This window comes from Rhinatrema bivittatum, chromosome 9 (genome assembly GCF_901001135.1).
Source record: "Rhinatrema bivittatum chromosome 9, aRhiBiv1.1, whole genome shotgun sequence".
NCBI classification, from domain to species: Eukaryota; Metazoa; Chordata; class Amphibia; order Gymnophiona; family Rhinatrematidae; genus Rhinatrema; species Rhinatrema bivittatum.
This window is the reverse complement of record NC_042623.1, coordinates 38,395,373-38,417,972: the sequence shown is the minus strand read 5'-3', so window position 1 is coordinate 38,417,972 and position 22,600 is coordinate 38,395,373. Positions and strand designations below refer to the sequence as shown.

Here is a 22,600-nt window from a genome sequence, read left to right as displayed (position 1 = left end):
ATCTGGGGGTAGTGAGCCCTTATGCCACTGTTAAGTTTGTGCTGCCTATTTTGTGTGAGCACAAGATAGGACTTAAAAGGCAGTGCCTGATGCACTCCTGGAGTGGGTCTTCTGCCTAGCCTACCACCTCCCCCTCGTGTTGAGCCCTCAGGTTCTGGAGGCTGGCAGGACTTTCCTGCTGTGATCCAAAGGTGGCGACAGAGACTAGACACCTGGCCAAGCTGAGTGAGAACAGAGCCTGGTCCGAGGGCGAGACAAGAAACGAAGGAACGAGCACCAGGGCAGATGAGGATAATTAAGAGTAGAAGAGAGAACATAGGACCCACAAGGAGGACACCAGGAGCAAGGCAACAAGCAGGAACAGCAGCAGGAACACTAGGAACAAGCATTGCAAAAGAAAGCAGGGGACCTGTTGTGAAGGCACCGGGTAGTAGTTCTGAGCCTCCCATTATCAAAGCAGGATGTGATGTCATCTGAGCATGTCACAGGAAGTCCTGTCAGTAGGACCTATAAAAGGGCTCAAAAACTGCAGGAAGTTCAGCCATGTTCCTTGGATGCAGCATGATGCCCGAGGCGCTTTAGACCAGAAATGAGGGGCATTACAACTATAAGGGAGGGCACTCCAGAGAATTAGGGCTACCATGACAAAGGTCCACTTGCAGATCTCATCTACAAATATTAAATGTGGTGAGGGGATATCCAGCACATTGTGCCTACAGATCTCAGAGTTTGTCGCGGTCTATAGATCTTTAAGAGAGCACTATTTTGTTGTTTTATGTTATTTTAGTTTATTGCCTATTATGTTTTACTGTACCTCACCCGAACTAATAGGAGACAGGTAACAAATACTAATAAATAAATAATACATAAAAGGGCATTGTCTCAACACATGATGAACAAGAGACATACACAGAGAGTGACCACAGATATACAAACATTTCTTTTTTCTTAGTGAACTATCACAGAATATAGTACAATATTAAAAAAAAAGGTTGCTGGTGAGAACAACTGGGGTGAATTTTCAAAACTTTACGTCTGTAAAAATTGGCATATACACACAAAGTAGCCTCTACTCGAGTATCCCATCTTTTATAAAAGTCAACAATCTAAAGTGAATTTTCAAACAAGTTACACATGCAAATGTAGAATATTATTGTAGCAGTTTTCAAAAGCCATCTACCTGCGTTAAATGTACTTAACCCAGGTAAATTCTATGGACAATTTAATGGTATATATTATATTGTAGCAATTTTCAAAAGCCCACTTACATGGGTAAAGTGTATTCACACATGTAAAACCAGTTTTAAAGGTATAAATGCTTTTGAAAATTAGGCTGTCAGCATGTATTCTCACTTTCACATGCACATATGCACACATAAAAAAGGGGCGTGTAGGAGCATTCCAGAGCAGGGCCAACACTTACGCGCATAAGTTGCTATTTCAAAAAGGCACTTACAGGCACATATTTGCAAATAGGGACAGTAACTTTAAAACAGGCGCACGGGCACACATATACACGTGTGTAAGTGGGTGCGTGACCAGATGCGCTGCGATTTTATATCATTTGCACATGTACACGTACATGTTTTCTATACCTCCCTGGCTGACTACCCTTAGCAGATTCTGGTATCATCTGCAAAAAGACAACCCTTTCCTGACAATCCTTCCACAATGTCGCTCACAAAAACATAGACAAGAATCAGGCAAAAGACTGCTCCCTGCGGCACACCTCTGGTAACACCCCTCTCTTTGGAGGGAACTCCATTTACTACATCACACCTACCGGGGTAATTTTCAAAGGTATCTAGCCGGCAAACAAAGGCATAGCTTGGAGTTTCAAATATAGTTTTCCAAGATCAACCCCCATCTGCAAATAATGCAGGGAAGGGACAAAGTGTGTGGTTACTATTGTCCTCACATGTGTGTTAGTGTGCTTTCCCTTTGAAAATCTGCTGACCTGAGTCTTTCCAGTATTCTGCCGCTGGGTGGCTTAGGGAAGCTTACCCCACTAATTACCTGTTTTAAGCCACGTTAGAGTGAGTATTGTAATTATTTCTGCTTTTTATAAAGTGAAACAAAACATTTATTTGGATGGATCTGCATGTGTCTGCTTTGTTCCTCATTATTAGCTGACTTTTTCCAGCTGAAAATCAATGACAGATCTGTATGTTGTGACAACAGAAGGAAGCAGTGTGTTTGAGTAATAGCCAACCAATCATTTAAAAAGCGTGTCCGTGTAACACCACATCAAATAACGGGTGACAACAGAAACCAAATCTCTGACACAACATTGTCAGGTTGCGAGTGAAAGAAATAAGGGGCGGGACAAGGGGGTTGAGAAAAGTTTGAACTGAAGATTGTGCCTGGCTTTCACGTTAAGGAGATAGTTTTCAAAGGAGTTGCACACATAAATGGAACATACTATCCTAGCAATTTTCAAAAGCCCATTTACACACTTAAAGGTGATGTTACGTGAGTAAAACTCAGCATATACATAAAACACATATATTTTCACTTTCGCACACGCATATATGTGTGTAAAAATGGGACTGTTTGGGGCATTCCTGGGCAGGGCCAACAATTGTGTGTGAAAGTTGCTATTTTAAAAGACAGGTGCATACATTTTCCAATTTACTCGCGTAATTTTACACCAGCTAATTATCTGGCATAAATGATAATAAACCTGTTTATTGTGGACCGTTGGCTAGATGGGAGGTCTGAGAGAAATGGAGGCGAGTTCAGGATGGAGTCAAGAGGGTCTCAATGACCTGGAGAAGGACTGGGAAAACTGGTGGACCAATTAGATAAACTGGTAATTTCACTCACATACATATGTTTTAAAATACAGCAATTTATGCATGTTAATCCCGACTCGTGCAAGCAAGTCCTATGTTATTTTTGCATGTAAAATCTATGCACACATTTTAAAAACAGGTGGGTGAAGTACAAGCGTTCATTTCATTGAAATACATAGTTTCAACGCACTGCACGTACTTGCACATCGGCCTACAGACGCGCATATGCTGTGGGGTAAACATATGCATATTTTATGTGCATTTTCAGCATGTAAATAATTTTGAAAATGGCACAACCAGTAACATGAAGGCAGTTTCAGATTTTTAAGGCACAGGATGGAAAACTCTTACATGAACGGTAGCAACATGGATGAGCAGAGCAGAGCGGAGGTCAAAGCTCAAAGAGCAAATGGAGCAAGACAGGGCATAAAACGATTCATGAGGCCCGACAATTATTCAAGAGCTGTCAAGTGATCCTAGAGCAGTGCTTCTCAATCTTTTTCCCATCGTGACACACCTGACGGACAACGCTCACATGTCTGACACACTGCTCATTACAATCTACGGCGGAAATAAAAAAAAAGAAAAAAGGCCCCGTATTACTTTTATTATTAAGAATGACACAAGGGAAAGATAAGAGTACTCTCTCTGAACAGAAATTACATAAATAGTAAATCTCCCATACCAGAACAGCACCAACTTCCAGCAATCAAATAGTTACCACCTTACCTAAGAAAAGGCAACACTGAAAATATTACACCAGGCCTTAAAACTCCAATATTTCTGTTAGGAAAACGGACCAAGTCAGGCTGCTATAGAGCCCTACACAGAAACTACACGCCAGCAGAAAACCTCACCTAAATCACATGTGCAGACCCTCACCTAACTAAGCATAACTAGAAACATGCAGACAAAAACTGAACTGGAAAGTGCAACAAGCCAGAGAGACTGTATGCAGTGTAATGAAAAAGAGAAACATCACCAGTCCTTATAAAACAAATCAAGAAATATAAAATCAGTAGCAGTAAAACCATACTAACAAAAGAACAGATTTCAAAATAGCTGATGAATGGCATATCCAATAATTAAAAACTCATAACAAAAAATTTCCAGACACCAATAAAATATTTCAAAACAGCAAAGGCCCAATAATTAAAATAATAAGGATTAAAAAATGTTCTGCTCTCCATACCTGGAAATGTTCGATTTCCAGGTGCCCTGAGATTGTTGTGAATTAGGAGGAGGGGGCGGGGTTGCTCGCAACTTTCTCCTCTCTCTCAGTCGCACACATGCTCACTCTCTCACTCACATAGGCTCTCAATCACACAATTACACACATGCTCTCTCACTTTCTCTTATACACACAGGCTCTTCATCATACATACATATGCTCTTTCACACACATACAGGTTCTCAATCACACACTTACATTCATGCTATCTCACACACACACAAGGGATCTCAATCATACACACCCACACTCTATTTCACACAACAGATTCCTAATCACACACTTACACATATGGGCTCTCAATCACTCACTTACATACATGCTGTCTCTCTCTCTCACACACAATCTCAAACACATATGCTCGCTCACTCACTCTCCCTCTACTGAACAACTAACGGCAGCAACAGCCTCTTCCTCTTCCAGCCCTCGCGGCCTCGAGAAAGGAGTCCCATCAGCCATGGAGTCTGACACTGCTCCGGGCCGCGCTCTCTTCTTTCGGCCGATGCTGCTCGCACTTTACCCAGCACGGCCTCTTCTTCCTGCGCCCGCGGCCACAGCTCACCACTTCCTCTTCCAGGCCATGGGGGGGGGGGGGGGCGGGGAAGAAGAGGTCCTGCTGGTGCCGCTGACTCCAGCTCTCCTGCTGCGTCCCACCCGGGCTATCAGCATTTTAAGCCCGGGTGGAGGGAAGTGTTCCCATTTCGCTGGGGCAGGGAGAGCAGCTGGGCCAGCGGGAGACCGGGAAGCATGGCGACACACCTGCATCTACTTGATGATCCACTGATGTGTTGCAACACACCAGTTGGGACCCGCTGATCTTAGAGAAAGATCTTGAAGATCAGCAGGATAATTTTATGCTGGATTCTAAAAGGAACTTGGAGTGAAGTTCTCTGAGAATAGGATAAATGTGGCAATGATTTTTGGTGCACCTTAGAAACCAATGAGTTTGAATTCTTCTTTTTGTTACACAGCACCATTTTTGTATAATAAAGTGCCACTGGATTTGCAATGGCAAGGTAAGTATTTAAACTTTCAAAAGCTGTTGGTTGTGATTATTTGCGGAAGCTTTTGGGGCTAGCTGAGTGGATGACTGGTTGAAGAATTTATATGTAGGGTTGAAGGAGATTTCTGGAGGCTGGGATGTTTTTTATTGGAATAAGTATTATTAGTGAGGTGGGTTAGTGATGAGGGTGGGGGGTTTTAATGATTATGGATATGGGTAGGGGTGGGAATAACTGTTTATGTATTAAATAAGAACTCCTTTGCAGGGTTGGGTGGAAGGGGTGTTGGGGGATGGGAAAGAATGGGGAGTTATTTAATTATTTGAAAGTTTTTCTATGCCGTCTCTACAATATATAGGTCTAAGCGGTTTACAATGTTAAACATGCATAATTAGGAATGAGTTTTCATGAGATTGTAAACCACTCAGCAAGTAATTTAGGTAGTATATTAAGTATTTTTAAAATAAAATAAAATAGTTCTGTAGATATCCAGAAGAAGGTAAAAGTCTCCACAGAAATTCCACAGGTAAAAAAAGATAAATTCTCACTGCCACCCTCAGAAATCATTGCTGCCAATCTTTAGATCAATATCCAACTGCATAAGCCACATGAAATCTTAATACCTAGGGATCGTATTTTATAAATTGTACTTCTAATTTGTTTTAAGCCTATAATTCCTTAGGAACTTAGCCAATTTAGCTTTGAAACTTTTGTGGATATGATTTGAAATGTTTCAATTTGCAGCGTTTTCCATATCACCATATTTCATAAAACAAGTTACAACAGCATTTGGCAAGTCAACGTAGTCGTTCAACAAATCGGATTAGCAAACATGAAGGGCAGTTCTTATCAATCTGCCAAATATAACTTTCTAATTAAAGGATTATGCAGTATATAAATCAATTGTTGGATAAATTACTGCTTTTTCTGGTTTACAGATCAAGAAATTTCAAATTTTGCTTTATGTGCATTAGTTAGATTTGTTCAACTCATCTTTATTTAGAAGGGCAGGAAACTTGTAAATCTATGATAAATACTCCTCCTACTATACTGAGAATTTGAAAATAACTTTCAAGCAACTACGATCGGTGGCATAAACACGTGAACATGGCCGCTCAGAGATCTATGACACTATTTTATAACCCACGCGTTATCATACATGCGCGGCTTATTAAATATGAGTTTCTTTACCCTGGAACAGATGCACATATGTATGCTTACACACGTATAGATGCAATGAATACCCTGAACATGTCCTTTTCTTATCACTTTAAAAAATATAAGAGTATATATTTTAGGCATGAATATAAAAGTAGGACTTACTTGCATAAGTATCACATAAAAGTAGGACTTACTTGCATAAGTATCACAACTGCTATCCCAACTATCACTCTGTCTCAACCAAGCCAAAACAGAAATCATTCACATCCAGGACGACCGTCCCTCTTCCCCCCTCGAGAGCACCCCCTCAAACAACCCAGGAAGCTCAAACAACACGGGGATGCCAAACTTATCAAAAACCTCACTCACACCATCCACAGAAAACCTAGGAGTCACCATTGACAGCCAACTCAACTTTAAACGACACATCTCCAATACAATCAAAGATGGATTTTTCAAACTCCAAACACTTAAAAAACTCAAACCTCTCCTCCAACCGCATGATTTCCGAACAGTACTGCAATCAATTATTTTCTCAAAACTCGACTACTGCAACTCCCTCCTCCTTGGACTCCCAGAAATCCACATCAAGCCCCTCCAAGTCCTACAAAACGCCGCCGCCAGAATCATCACCAACCACAGAAAATCCTCCCACATCACACCCACTCTCAAAGACCTCCACTGGCTGCCCATCACCCAAAGAATCCAGTATAAAACCCTCACACTTATACACAAAAAAATAAACAACAACAAAATGGTCTGGCTAAACAACACCATCCAACCATATATCACACAAAGAACTCTCAGATCCTCCAACTCAGGTCTCCTCTCCATCCCAAATCTCAAAAATGCTCACCTCAATGCAACACGCAAACGAGCCATTACAATAGCTGGCCCTACCCTGTGGAACTCCCTCCCCACTCATCTCATAAACGAACCCTCACCTCAAGTCTTTAAAAAACAGCTCAAAACATGGCTGTTCTTGAAAGCCTTCCCTCCTGAACCCCAACAACCTAAAATACATGTTCTTGAAATCCTCCCCGCTTGACTACTACCCTGCACTAACACACAACCCCCCTTCCCCCACCTTTCCCTCCCTCTCCCCCATTCTACTCGTAACCAAGTCATTTTGTACATATTGTATATAGGCTATTTGCCATTTCTCTATACCCACATTTAATTATATTCAGCTGTTGCAATGTTTCTTATATTAAATGTTTAATTAATTGTTATCTTGTTACAATGTAAAATAGGGCAGTTCTCGCCCTATTCAACCTGTTATCTGGAAACCGATGTGATATCTCGATCGAATGTCGGTATACTAAATAAATAAATAAATAAATAAATAAATAAAATAAAATTCGATTTAGGCACATATATCACATATTTTAAAACATGCGTGCATTGTTGAAATTAACCACTTTACCGATTACTCCACCAGTTTGCCCAGTCCTTCTCCAAGTCATTGAGAACCTCCTGGTTCTTCAGCCTGAACTTCTCCTAGTTCGCCCAGACCTCCCAGCCAGCCATTACTACACAATAAACACGTTTAATATAATTTCCGCCAGATAATTAGCAGGTATAAAATTACACGAGTAGGTTGCCAAATGTACGTGCGCGTCTTCTACAATAGGAACTTATGTATGTAAATGTTGGCCCCATCCTGGAACACCCCTAGACCATCCTCTTTTTACACCCATATATGTGTATGCAGAAGCAAAAATGCACGCATATGTTTGATGTTTATGAGATAACATGTATGCAAGTAGATGCTACTTATGTGAATGTATGCTAAGTTTTACATCTGTAGCTCTTCAAAAATTCACCTCTATGTATACATTCTAACACTATACTTTGAAATATTGGTATCATGGGTGCCAATGGTGATGGCACGATTGCTAAACTGGCAGAAATGATTCAAGATGAAACCAATATAAAAGTTATAACCTATAAGCTATAATGTTATCATACTGTATATCTGTAGTAGTTACAAGACATCTAAGTTTACAATGAATATTAGAAAGGTCCTAGGTTTCATACCCTAAAGTATCCCACTGCAAAGTACAACAGTAGACCAGTTCCTATAAATAAAGAGCATATAACTCTCTTCAGCTTTTGCAGCATTAATTCTTCCACAAACTTAACAGGTTATGGGACCTTCTGTATAATTACTAATACTGTATTGGAATTAATCTTCTGACAGAGTTTTGAAAAAGTTCTTTAGTCACTATCCTTATGTTCCCCACTCATCTTTAATTAATATACAGTTCTAAAAACTGTGAGAAATATGGTATTTTCTAATCCCTTCAAATGCCTCATTGACTTTTAATCATTCTTAAAATTAAGCCCCCAAGCTCTCATCTTCTTTTACAATTAAAGTCTAGTAGTATCAAACAATTAAAAGCGAGAATATGCATGCAAACTAATATTGATGAAAGGCAATTAAAAACATTTCTTTCTGAAGTACATAAAATAAAACCCTACACACAATAGCTGATACATCCAAAGCTTACTTGCCAAAAGTTACAGTTATAATTGAATAAACACGAAGCATGAAAAAAGCAGAGCGGCTTACCTGTAACAGGTGTTCACCTAGGACAGCAGGATGTTAGTCCTCACATATGGGTGACATCATCAGATGGAGCCCGGCATGGAAAAATTATGTCAATTATGTCTAGAAACTTTGACTGGCACACTTAGCATGTCCAGCATGCCACTATCCACGTGTCTACGTGGGGTCCCTCTCCAGTCTCGTAACATAGAATTATGAAAAAAATAAAACAGCATACATAGAAGAAACCTAATTCCGCAGTGTGGTGGGCGGGTTTCGAGAGGGCTAACATCCTGCTGTCCTAGGAGAACACTTGTTACCGGTAAGCAACTCTGCTTTCTCCTACAACAAGCAGGATGTTAGTCCTCACACATGGGTAAATAAATCCCTAGCTACAGGCTGTTCCAGAACAAGACTAACATGCACCCAACTAGGGGCCAATGGGCACAATAATACCAGTGCTGTTGATAACAGAGGGAGACAGCGTGAATCCGAACAAAGGGCTATAAGTAGGAAGAGTTGGGTTCTACAGCTGAAAGATTCCGGAGGACAGATTGGCCGAAATTGATATTGTGTCAGCCATCCCTGTCCAAACAGTAGTGGGTAGCAAAAGTGGGGAGAGAACTCCACGTCGCAGCCTTGCAGATCTCAGCCACGGGGACTGCTCTCAAGTGGGCCACCAGAGTGAGCCTTGACATGGCCCCCAAGTTGCAGTCCCGCTTGCGCATAGCAGAAGGAAAAGCAATCTGCCAGCCAGTTAGACAGGGTCTGCTTGGCAACCGCAACTCCTACTCTATTCTTGACAAAAGAGATGAAGAGTTGCATAGACTACCTGTGGCCTCCTGTTCACTCAGGTAGAAGGCCAAGGCTCTTTTGCAATCCAAGCTGTGCAGAGCCCAATCACCCTGGTGTGAATGAGGCTTGGGAAAAAAGATGGGTAGGATGATGGACTGGTTAAGATGGAAATCTGTCACTACCTTAGGCAGGTATTTAGGGTGCATGCGCAGAATCATCCTATCATGAAAGAACTTTGTTTATGGTGGATACATTACCAACATCTGAAGCTCAATGGCCCTGCGCACCAAAGTGACTGTGACCAAAAACACGATCTTCCAGGTCAGGTACTTTAGGTCACAGGAGCACAGTGATTCAAAAGGATCCATCATCAGCCAAGCCAACACTACCCTGAGATCCCAGGTCATAGCCAGAGGCCGCATGGAAGACTTCAACTGAAGCAGACCTTGCATAAAATGCCCACTATGGGTTGCACAGAGATGGACAAACCATCCACACCCTGGTGGTAGGAACCGATGGCACTCAGGTGCACTCAGATGGAGTTGGTCTTCAAGCCAAAGTCTGACAGATGCAGCAGGTAGTTGATGGCTCTCACCCCACACGGAAAACCTCCTCCACTTCAGGCCATAAGACTTCCTGGTGGAAGCCACTAGGACCTGAGACACATCATCCGACAGGTTAAAAGGCTGCAGAATTAGCCTCTCAATATCCAGGCCATCGGAGACAATGCCCTGAGGTTGGGGTGGCACAGCCTGCCCTGATCCTGTGAGACAAGGTCAGGGTAAGTCCCCAGACAGAGAGATCCTGTAGGAGTGGGAAACAGATCTGTCTCGGCCAATAAGAGCTATAAGGATCATGGTCCCCCTGTCCTGCCGGAGCTTTAGGAGAGTCTTCATCACCAGAGGAAGCAGAGGATATGCAAATAGAAGGCCCTTGCCTCAGTGACGGGCAAAGGCATCCAAAGCTAGTTTGCCGTCCCCCCTGAACAGGGAGCAGAATTGTTTCACCTTGCTATTGCAGAGGGAGGCAAAGTGATCCACATCTGGGGTGCTCCAAAGATGGAAGATCCGATCTGCTACTTCCTGATTCAGGGAGCACTTGTGGGGTTGGAAGGCTCAACTCAGCCGGTCCGCCACCACATTTTCCATCCTGGCTAAAAACATGGCTCGTAGTAGAATGCCCTGGGACTGAGCCCATGACCAAAACTGAATTGCCTCCTGGCACAGGAGGAAGGACCTTGTACCTCCCTGCTTATTGATGTACCACATTGCCACTTGGTTGTTGGTCTGGATCAGGACTGTTTTGCTGGACAGGCAATCCCTGACCATCCAAAGTATGTATCGAAACACTCGAAACTCCAAGAGGTTGATCTGGCACTGAGCTTCCTGAGCGACCACAGACTGCGTGTGGAGCCCTTCCACATGGGTGCCCCAATCCAGGGTGGACGCATCCATGGTAAGCACAACTTGGGTAGGGGGAAACTGAAGCAAAACTCCCTGTTCCAAATTAGGCAGGCTTTCCCACCAAAACAAAGTGGTGCGGAGAGCCAGAGTAACACAGATGCACACATGGAAGTCCTGGGTGGCTTGCTGCCATTGGGACTGCAATGTCCACTGAGCTCTGCGCATATGTAAGCGAGCCAGGGTAGTGACATGGACGGACACAGGTGTGACCCAGGAGTTGGAGCATGTGGCAGGCCAAGACCCCCAACTCCAGTGGACCACTCCTGCAAGGGATGCCAGTGTGAGCGCTTGGTTGCAAGGAAGAGAGGTCTGGCCTGAGCTGTGTTCAGCCGGGTGCCGAGAAAGTCCAAATGAGGCGACGGAGTAAGATGGGACTTTGGGTAGTTGATGACAAACCCCAGGGACTCCAACATCTGAATGGTCAAGTGCAGGGACTGAAGCACTCCCTCCTGGGTGGCACTCTTGACCAGCCAATCATCCAGGTAGGGAGAACACCTGCACCCGCAGACAGCAGAGGTGTGCACCCACTATTGCCAGACACATGGTGAAGACATGTGGGGCCGAGGTGAGGCTGAATGGAAACACTCTGTACTGGAAATGCCTCTCGCCCACGACAAACTGGAGATACTTCCTGTGACTGGGGAAGATCTCAATGTGGGTGATTGCATCTTTCAGATCGAGGAAGCAAAGCCAGTCTCTTCTTTATAGGAGGGGAATCAAGGTGTCAAGAGAGACCATTTTGAACTTTTCTCTTCCTAGAAACTTGTTCAAGGCTCTAAGATCCAAAATAGGATGGGACCCCTGTTCTCTTTGGAATCAGGGAATAGCGACAGTAGAACCCTCACCCTTACTGCCGAGCGAAACGGGTTTAACTGCTCTGGACATTACTAGGGTGGAGAGCTCCATTTCCTGATGCGAGGAGAGACTCCAAGAGGAGCACAGGGAAAGTCCGAGGTGGCACCCAGAAAGTTCAGTCGATACCCTCGACGAGCAATGGAGAGGATTCACCGGTCCGAGGTGACATTGGGCCAGCGGTCCATGAAGATCCATAGCTGACCTCCGACTGGAGGGCCTAGCACCAACGGTATGATCAATTGGCTTTTGTTCCTCCACCGCCAGTCAAACCCTGTAGCGGGGGCTCGGCTGTGGTGCCGGCAGAGGCCTGGGGGTCCGCTGTTATTTAGGGCAGCCCCTAGAGCCTACATGCTGAAAATGAGCATGAAAGATAGGAGGATAATACTTCCTTTGGTGATAAAAGGATCTCCTTGGGTCCTGCTGCGAGGACTTCCTGGCAGAGGATGGCGTATCCAATGTACTGGCAGAGATATGCTGAAGTGTTTCAAGGAAATCCTTCAACTGAGCCGCGGCGTCCCTCACCTTATCACCAAAGAGGTTCTCGCCAGTACAATTATATAACAAGTTCCTCCAAAAAGAGAGAATGCTTCATAAGATGTGAGGTGATCGAAGGTATGGATTCAGAAGTGATCGGGCCAGACCAGTGGAAAATGTATGAGACTGTTTTGAGAGTCTGATGAAAGTGGAATTGTGATTGAAAAAAACTGCAGGACTCCTAAGGGTAACATCGGTATACCGCTACTTCAGCGTGTTTACTTGCAGCGTGGATACTTGCAACGTTTTAGGACGGCAGTGTGGATAACATAAGACAGTTTCATCTGTTGCATGATAGACATTTTTATTGTTTTTCCTCTCTCTCTTTTTTGAGGAGCTTGTTCTATATATGTTATGAATATGTGATTTTTGTTTATATGGGGTTTTTTTTGCTTTTCTGGAATATATATGTGATATTATAGGTGTGTTATAGGAGAGTGGTCCCCATTAGAGAAAGCGTGCCCTTGGGCCCCTGGCACGATCCCACACCAAGGGTAGGTCTAGCGTGGGTCCAACCCCCAGCCGGACCTGCATGCCTCTGGAACCCCCAGCCAGACCTGCATGCCTCTGGAACCAACATGTGGAGTGTTGGTGATGAACAGTCCTCCGACTGTTCCCAGCCCTTTCGGAGCTGCCACTGGGATGGCAAGAGGCAGCAGGCCGGACTCAGACGAAGGTTCAAAAACAATAGACGAAGCCTCAGGAACCATAGACTGTAGACGTAGACTCTAAAGCAAGGTACTGTAGACGTTGACTCTGAAGCAAGATACTGTAGACGTAGACTCTGAAACAAGCAAGGAGGTACAGACGTTGGCACTGTCCCTCAGGGCGCCCTACACAGCCAGTACGACTGGTCTGGTCACGGACCACCCTGTCCCACATCCACGGGAGCAGAACCAGCGCAGGAAAGGAAATATGCTGCACAAAGCAGTCGAAGGTAATGTACTGCACACCGGCAGTCAAAAGCGAAGTACTGCACACCGGCAGTCTGAAGCAGGAGGCTGCCCACCGGCAATCTGAAGCAGGTTAAAACATCAGGGTCAGGAACAAACATCAAGGAACATCATGAAACATCAGGACATGCAAGACACCGGACTCCAAGCTGAAACAGAAACGAAGGCCTGATGGAGCGCTGGAAGAGAAAACATCCAGAGAGGTGTAACTCCAATGCAAGGCCAAGCATGAGTGCTGGAGCAAGGCTTTTATAGCCCAGAAGCAGGCAACTCCCTGGGAGGAGTCCAGATGGTCCGCCCCTCGCTGGCTCCATAAGAGTGGAGAGGAGCCTCAGGCCCGCCCCTTAGGAGAAGGGCGTGGTCCACACCAGAGCATCTAGGCTGCAGTGGAGCAAGCCTCGGGTAGGCCCCGAACACCACCGAAGGCCTCCCAGGCCGTGGAGCAGGATCCGGACAATTGCTCAGGCGAGGCCCTGGCTTCAGAGCGGCCTCCAGAAAAAGGTGAGATGCCTCCTGTGGCACAGCTACAGTAGGAATCGTAACATATTAGCGTTGTACATATGCGTACGTGTTAAGTGTTGTGTATGTGTATATATATGTTAGTCTGGTGTATATGGGGTAGGTTTGCTTTGGGAAAGTCAATTAATAAACATATAAATGTATTACAACATACAAGTGTTTTAGAATAAATAATTAGCTATTGGATTTTACTTAATTAATAATGAATACATTTAATTAAGATTTGAATTGTGAGCTAAGTTTTGAGACGGTCTTCTTTTTTTTATGTCTTTTTGATTATTGTGGACAGACAGTCATTAGCGGTGTTTCGTTGTCTTTTTGTGTGTGGGTTTACCCAGACTGAGTGGAGGCATTTCTTGGGGCAAAGATCAAGGCGGTGGGATTAGACTTACATGAATTCTTTTGGGATAATTTTGAAAGCATTTGCTTTAAAAATTGGTGTTATCTTAAGCGTGTATTTGCCAGTTTTCTCACGTGTCAAAATGACTCCCTGAGTCAATTTTCAAAGGGATTCTAGGCAGAAAACCAGCTTATACATGTGTTAAATAGCATGTACTTGCACATATGCTATTTATATGCATAAAAAATACATGCACATTTTTTGTTTCACACGTACATTTTGCCAGTGCAAAAAATGGGGACGGTCTAGGGGTGTTCCAGGGCAAGAGGTGCATTTGGAAAATGCTCTTGTATACGAGATTTTCGCCTAGAAATTATCAAATTTATGCCAACAATTTTGCACCTGCTAATTGACTCATGCAAGTGAAATCAGACTTGTCTGTTGTCTGCAATTTTTGGGTGGGAGATTCAGGGTGATGTGCTAGAGGGTCTAGGTGAACTGATTACTGACTGGGTGACCTGATGGAGGTATTTGCAAATTTTCTAGTACATGTGCAAGTATTTTCAAAACGGTATAGGCACATAGTTGATAAAATACCTGTGTCCTCATATAAATCTGAGTTTTTATGTGCACATGTTATGTTTTTTTCCTGCACCTAAAATATATGTGTGTAACCCATGGGTGGGATGGCTCTCATAGACTGAACTCAGGCACACAGAAAAAGAGATGGACACTATTGCAACCAGTTCTCCATAGATAGCTTCGTACATCTGAGTTCCAGGGCTCCCTATGTATGTGTGTGTGGGGGGGGGGGGGGGGGGGGGGTGGGGGGGGGCATAGCTTCAAGGCCCTTTTGCATTAAACCCAATACAAGCTCCTTTTCCTTCTCTGTAAACAGCACTGAGAATAGTCACAGTCTTTTACATCCCAAAATCACACTGCGAAACAATGCCGTTTCTAACTTCTTTACTGATAGCTGATTAAATGACTGAAGAACATTTACAGCACTCACATCAGATTTCACATAAAGTCAAAGAATAATCGGGCAGAAGAAAGATCTCACTCGTCTAGTAAAGTCTCTGATTGTCTCTGGAAACACATTTCCTTAACACTTGATTCCCCTTCTCTTTCTAGTTATTTAGACTGAGGATAGTTCAATCCTCCTTCCATGCCAAAATTGTATCACACATCTTCTCCCCACTGTAGAATGGTTAGAATAAAGTCCAGGTTATGTATCAGAACATGTCCCAATTCTCATACCTTTCCTGAAGTCTTCTTAACTATTTTAGATCTCCTTATGACAGTACCAGTGAGCACTCTCCTCTCAAGTGAGTCAGCAGTGAACACAGTCCTCAAAAACCTTCAGCTCCTTCCCTCTGGCAAGAGATAGGAATCCATTTCTCTTCTGATGAAAACCTTCACTCCTCAGGCTTTTCCTAAGTGAAAGATGCCTCTTCCCAATAGAATGGAAACCGATCTCCTGGTACCAAGGGCACTCGGTTTCAGGACTTTGACTCAAAAGGTGAAAAAACAAGAGACAGGAAAGGTGGAAAAACTTCTTTGCCTCAAAAATGAGGAGACAGTACAAAAGATAGATAATTTAAACTTGACATTCCTCTGTATCAGGTCACTAACAGGTCTATCCCCTGGAGGAGTGACAGAACTGTGAAGAATCTTCCCTACCCTTGATTTAACCATACACAGGGACGGCCCCAGTCGTCTGTGAACAGTCCACACAATGGAAATCTATAAAAGTGGATTAAAAAAGCAAAAGCAATCAGAGGTAGGTCAGACTGGCAACCTTGCTGAAATAAGTTAGCAAAAAACAAACAACAGGAGACAGAGAGCTCCTGACTTCAGAAAATGAAACTAAAAATCCCACAACCTAAAATGGTGCCTAGTGGTGAAAAAAGGCTAAGGCTACCCCATCTCAGTCTCCCACTTGGGAGAGCAAAATCCAACCCGGTGTTTACTAAAACTCTCTGAACCTCTCCAGCTAGTTAGTAGTTTGTTCTGGTAAGGAAACCAAGGCTTCCTTACATGCACATATGTTTATAAAATAGGTAGAGAAAGTAAACACTTTCACGTACTGAAAATACTTGCATGTGCTGAAACAGATGTGCGTACTTTCAGAGCAGATCTGCATATTTTAAGAACTGTGCAGATCCCGCTACACAGTTCATAAAATACTAGAATAAATCTCTCTGAGTCTGCTTATACATGCAAATGCAGTGCTGCGAATAGGTTTCAAAGTTAGGCTTCCTGTTTATAGTCTCATTCTCTATAAATTAAGTCGTATTTATATTTTTTCCTTCTGTTATTATTATTATCCATATCACCCTCTCCAAATGGAGGACTTTGGAAGGCTAGCATCTTTCATTTTTTTTATGTATTTTTTTCCCGTTAATATGGCTGCTTGTGATTGCCTGTATTTTTTTTTTATTTTATTAGGAGCTTGGGGGGGGGGGGTGTGGGGGTGTGGGAGGAGGTTTGTGAAAGCCAGAAATAAATAGTTAAAAATAAATTATTCTAAGCCATTTTTAAGAATGTGCTTATGACCTCTGACATTCCAAGGTCAATTTTTCAAGCAATCTACGAGGGTAAAAAGTGTTTTGCCCATGTGAATGAGTGATCTGAAAATTCCTCCCCTTCAATGCAGTTAATGGTTTCAGCTCAGAAACTCCCCTGTGCTGGGCATGGTCATGGGGGGACGAGGGAGGGCACGCAATGGGGGGAGTGTCGGGCAAGGATGTTGGATTTGGAGGCCTCTTGCAAAATTATGTGGGAAGGGGGAACTCTTCCATGCTAGATGGCCATTTCATTTTGGGACAAGTCGTAGGGGGGATTTCAGTCGGCACTGAGCCCACTAAAAATGTAACACATTCATTGATTGCTTCTCATTTAATAATCCGCTTTTGGTCCCTCGCAGATGTTACTGAGCCAGGGAAAAGAGCAAATGAGAAGAGCACGCCATGCTATTTCCTTTGAGCCTGGTCAAGTCTCATTTGTGTATCACGCACCCTCATTTGCATATGACACGCCCTGATTACATTTGTGCAGGCGCTAATTTTAGAGTTTACATGTCAATGTGATGAGGAACCACTTTAATGCGATCAGCACTGGTGCAAACTTAGAAATGTCAATTTCCACTAAAAGCACTGACCTAGCTCAGTTTGATTTTTCCTGCAACTGCAGTATGCACTCATATGCATTAAGAACAATAAAAAATTAAAATTAGAATGTGTAGAAAATTAACATACTGCCAGAGATTTTTACTGCAAGTAATAGGCATTTCTTACTGCTGGAGATAACTGTCAGTAATTCTCACTGCATTTCAACCCACCTAATTAAAAATATTTACTGATACTGCACCATACTTTAATTATCAGCAAAAATAAATGTTAGTATACGAGCACCTAGGGGAAAAATAACCCAGCAGTCCTCGCGTGTCTTTTCCGTTCATAGCCATTCTTTGAGTGGACAAGGCTTACCGGCTGTGATCAAGCCTGCATCCATTCTTCACAACTCCTGTTTGCAGCGGCTCTCCACTTTTTATTACCACTCTAAAGAGCCCTGCGTACTAACGTTTCTCCTCAGACACAAAACGGGAGCCCAGCAGGCCCCTAAATCACGCAGCTCGAAAGGAAAGCAAGGCACGACTTTATTTTGCGATAAGTTTCACGGCTTGACTTTTCGGGAAACACAACGATTTTCTTCAGCAAAACCCGTAAGTTTAAGGCCAGGGAGAGCGAAGTCTCACCCTGCCGCCATTAACATGGCAGCAGGGCAGGCATTTTGCAGCAGGAGCAGCAGGGGTTTACTGCCCCCCCTCCCCCTTCCCCCCCCCCGTTTTGCTGGTGAAGGCCCGGGTCTTCACGGGCAATATGTTTTAAATTGAGACTCTCAGGTCTCAGACTGGGCATTCCCTATGGGGATCTCAGCAAAACAGGGGGGAGGGGGATTTCCAATAGATTTCAGTTGAGCAGCAGATACTCTATTCCTTCCTTTCCCCTGTGGCTTTAAGGTTTTCCTCCCAACCTCCTCCCTTTTTGTATATTGAGCACAATTTTATGGTAGCGTTATGTTGTCGTTATCTAAGCTATGTTAAACCTTTAAACAAGTTACCCATGGTTCTGTTTGCACGGCACAGTGTGCAAAAGTACCTGGCAGGGGGCTGCTACACCATGCAACGGTGGTGTGCAAGGTCAGTGACCGGGCTTTATGGTGCTCTCTTGTTGGGGTGTGACAGAGACAGAACAAATTAAGAACATTTCTTGTGAGCTGATTGCTAGCATCATATTAGAGCTTGTGGGAGTACTGAGAGGAGAGAATCGCCTTGCTGGTGCCTGAAGAAAATCAGTAAGTACTGCTTTGGGAAATTTTAGAACTTGAAAAAATTTGGGGAGAAGTAAACTAATGGGGCATATTCTTTAGTGTGTTTGTGTGTCTGTATTAAACAGATAGAAGGCAGGCAGAAGGCAGGAGTTTTGGTGTTTTGATTTCCCTCCCTCCGACCAACTTCTAGCTCATCCTTTGATTTATACGAAGGAGACACTTTCACATAAATAAAAATATATATATTTACTAATCAGCCTTTTAACAAACACAGGATTGCCCTAGGCCATATCAAGAGCTTAATCATCCCCTTGTAGGTCACTACCAGATAAATAGTGGATACACTAAAAAATTTAAAGGACTCAAATTTTATGTATCCATACTCCCATAGCAACCTAAACTTAACTAGGAACTGAACAAAATTAAGATGAAGACAGCAGTCCAGCTGCAAGAGATGGCCTTCCAGTCTTTTGCATCGAGTGACACATGTATGATTGTCACATGTGAGAGGTTGTATGTGTGCACCCGGTGCAAAGAGTTCCTGTCTCTTAGAGCACGAGTCAGTTCTCTGGACTCTAGAGTGAAAGACCTGGAAGAGCTGAGGCAAACAGAAAGGTATATAGATGAGACCTTCAGAGACACAATAGCCAAGTCCCAACTCCAGTCTGGCAGCCCTGGTGCTGCCTTGGAGGAGGAAGGTCTCCTGGTCGGAGAGCATCAACCTGGTGTGGCAGAAAATGATCCTGTAGCAAGGACCTGCTCTCCAGGTGATGCATTGTCCTCTTGCACCGAGGATGTGTCTCCCAGGGCTACTGCCCAGGAAGTAAGGGTTCGGTCAGCCATCATAGTTGGTGATTCGAATTTTAGGAATGTAGATAGCTGGGTGGTTGGTGGGCATGAGGATCACCTGGTAACATGCCTACCTGGTGCGAAGGTGGAGGACTTCATGCATTACCTAGATAGGATTTAAACAATGCTGGGCACCAACGTCACAGGAAATGTGGGAGGGAGGTTCTGGAAGCCAAATTTAGGATCATATAGGTAGAAAGTTGAAAACCAGAACTTCGGGGTACCACGTGCAGTTCCCCAGACGAAGACAGAGCTCTGGATTTGATGTGTGGATGAGACAATGGGGCAAAGAAGAGGGATTCAGTTTTATAAAGAACTGGGGAACATTTGGGGAAGGGGGAGTCTTTTCTGAAGGGACAGTCTCCACATTAACCAGGCTGGAACCAGGTTGCTGGCGCTAAGCTTTAAAAAAGAGGTAGAGCAGCTTTTAAACTAGAACAAAGAGGAAAGCTGACAGTCGCTCAGTAGCACATAGTTTAGAAGGATACTAATGAAGCATTAGAGTTAGGGCATCCCAATAGAGAGGTTCCAATAATAAGAAAAGTAGTCCATGTGCCTATAAGTAAAGAATCACCTGAGCTAAACAATTCCAAATTATCCCTATCAACTGAAAAGCAGGTTGTTAATACAAACAAAAAACACACTTTGAAATATCTGTATGCCAATGCCAGAAGGCTAAGAAATAAGATGGAAGAGTTAGAGTGTATAGCAGCAAATGATGACAGACTAAATTGGCATCTCAGAGACAGGGTTGAAAGAGAATAACCAATGGGTCAATGCTATACCAGGGTACAAATTATATCACAATGATAGAGAGGAGCAACTTGTTGGCGGGGTGACGCTTTATGTCCAGGATGGTATAGAGTCCAACAGAATAAAAATTCTGCAAGAGATTAAATGCACAATCTAATCTTTATGGATAGAAATCCCTTGACTGTTGGGGAAGAGTATAGACATGGTTTAATGGGACTCGCCAGCTTGGATTTACCCAAGGGAAGTCTTGCCTCTCATATCTCCTACATTTTTATGAAGGGGAGAATAAATATGTGGACAAAGGTGAACTGGTGTATCTGGTGTATTTAGATTTTCAGAAGGTGTTCGACAAAGTCCCTCATAAGAGGCTTCTAAGAAAACAAAAAAGTCATGGGATAGGAGGCGATGTCCTTTTGTGGATTGCAAACTGGCTAAAAGACAGGAAACAGAGAGTAGGATTAAATGGTCTATTTTCACAGTGGTAAAAGGTAAACAGTGGAGTGCCTCAGGGATCTGTACTTGGACCGGTGGTTTTCAATATATTCATAAATGATCTGGAAAGGGGCACGACGAGTGAGGTGCTTAAATTTGCGGATGACACAAAATTATGCAGAGTACTTAAATCTCAAGCAGATAGTGAGAAATTGCAAGAGGACCTTGTGAGACTGGAAGATTGGGCTTCCAAATATAGAAACATAAAAACATAGAAATGACGGCAGAAGAAGACCAAACGGCCCATCCAGTCTGCCCAGCAAGCTTCACACATTTTTTCTCTCATACTTATCTGTTTCTCTTAGCTCTTGGTTCTATTTCCCTTCCACCCCCACCATTAATGTAGAGAGCAGTGATGGAGCTGCATCCAAGTGAAATGTCTAGCTTGATTAGTTAGGGGTAGTAGGGGTAGTAACCGCCGCAATAAGCAAGCTACACCCATGCTTATTTGTTTTACCCAGACTATGTTATACAGCCCTTATTGGTTGTTTTTCTTTTCCCCTGCCGTTGAAGCAGAGAGCTATCCTGGAAATGCGTGATGTATCAATCTTTCTCCCATGCCGTTGAAGCAGAGAGCCATGCTGGATATGCATCGAAAGTGAAGTATCAGGCACATTTGGTTTGGGGTAGTAACCGCTGTAACAAGCCAGCTACTCCCCGCTTTGTGATTGCGAACCCTTTTTTCTTCTCCCCTGCCGTTGAAGCAGAGAGCTCTGCTGGATGTGTGAAGTATCAGTTTTTCTTCAGCCCTGCTGTTGAAGCAGAGAACTATGCTGGATATGCATTGAAAGTGAAGTATCAGGCTTATTTGGTTTGGGGTAGTAACCGCCGTAACAAGCCAGCTACTCCCTTCTTTGTGAGTGCAAATCCTTTTTTCCATATTTCCTCTTGCTGTTGAAGCTTAGAGTGATGTTGGAGTCACAGTAACCATGTATATGTTTATTGAATAAGGGTATTGTTTCCAGGCAGTAGCCATCATTCTGGCGAGTCCCCCACTCTTCATTGGCGGCCTCTTGAATTTATGGATCCACAGTGTTTATCCCACGCCCCTTTGAAGTCCTTCACAGTTCTGGTCTTCACCACTTCCTCTGGAAGGGCATTCCAGGCATCCACCACCCTCTCCGTGAAGAAATACTTCCTGACGTTGGTTCTGAATCTTCCTCCCTGGAGCTTCAAATCGTGACCCCTGGTTCTGCTGATTTTTTTCCTACGGAAAAGGTTTGTCGTTGTCTTTGGATCATTAAAGCCTTTCAAGTATCTGAAAGTCTGTATCATATCACCTCTGCTCCTCCTTTCCTCCAGGGTGTACATATTTAGATTCTTCAATCTCTCCTCGTACGTCATCCGATGAAGATCCTCCACCTTCCTGGTCGCCCTTCTCTGTACTGCTTCCATCTTGTCTTTGTCTTTTTGTAGATACGGTCTCCAGAACTGAACACAGTACTCCAGGTGAGGCCTCACCAAGGACCTGTACAAGGGAATAATCACTTCCCTTTTCTTACTCGATATTCCTCTCTCTATGCAGCCCAGCATTCTTCTGGCTTTTGCTATCGCCTTGTCGCATTGTTTCGCAGACTTCATATCATGGCAGATGGCAGATGAAATTTAATGTGGACAAGTTCAAAGTGATGCATATAGGGAAAAATAACCCTTGCTGTGGTTACATGATGTGAGGTTCCATATTAGGAGTTACCACCCAGATCTAGGCGTCATAGTGGATTATACATTGAAATCATCGGCTCAGTGTGCTGTGGCAGTCAAAAAAGCAGAGTGTTAGGAATTAGTAGGAAAGGAATGGCAAATAAAATGGTGGATGTCATAATACCTCTGTATCGCTCCATGGTGAGACCGCACCTTGAATACTGTGTGCAGTTCTGGTCGCCACATCTCAAAAGAGAAGGGAGACCAAAATGATAAAGGGGATGGAACAGCTCCCCTGTGAGGAAAGGCTAAAGAGGTTAGGGCTGTTCAGC

At 43.6% G+C, this 22,600-nt stretch overlaps 1 protein-coding gene across 10 annotated transcripts in view; it reads right to left on the bottom strand.

Moving 5' to 3' along the window:
• MAGI2 (membrane associated guanylate kinase, WW and PDZ domain containing 2) overlaps positions 1 to 22,600 on the bottom strand; it is a 1,548,202-nt gene that overhangs the window by 1,302,876 nt on the left and 222,726 nt on the right. The gene's annotated exons all lie outside the window — the stretch shown is intronic.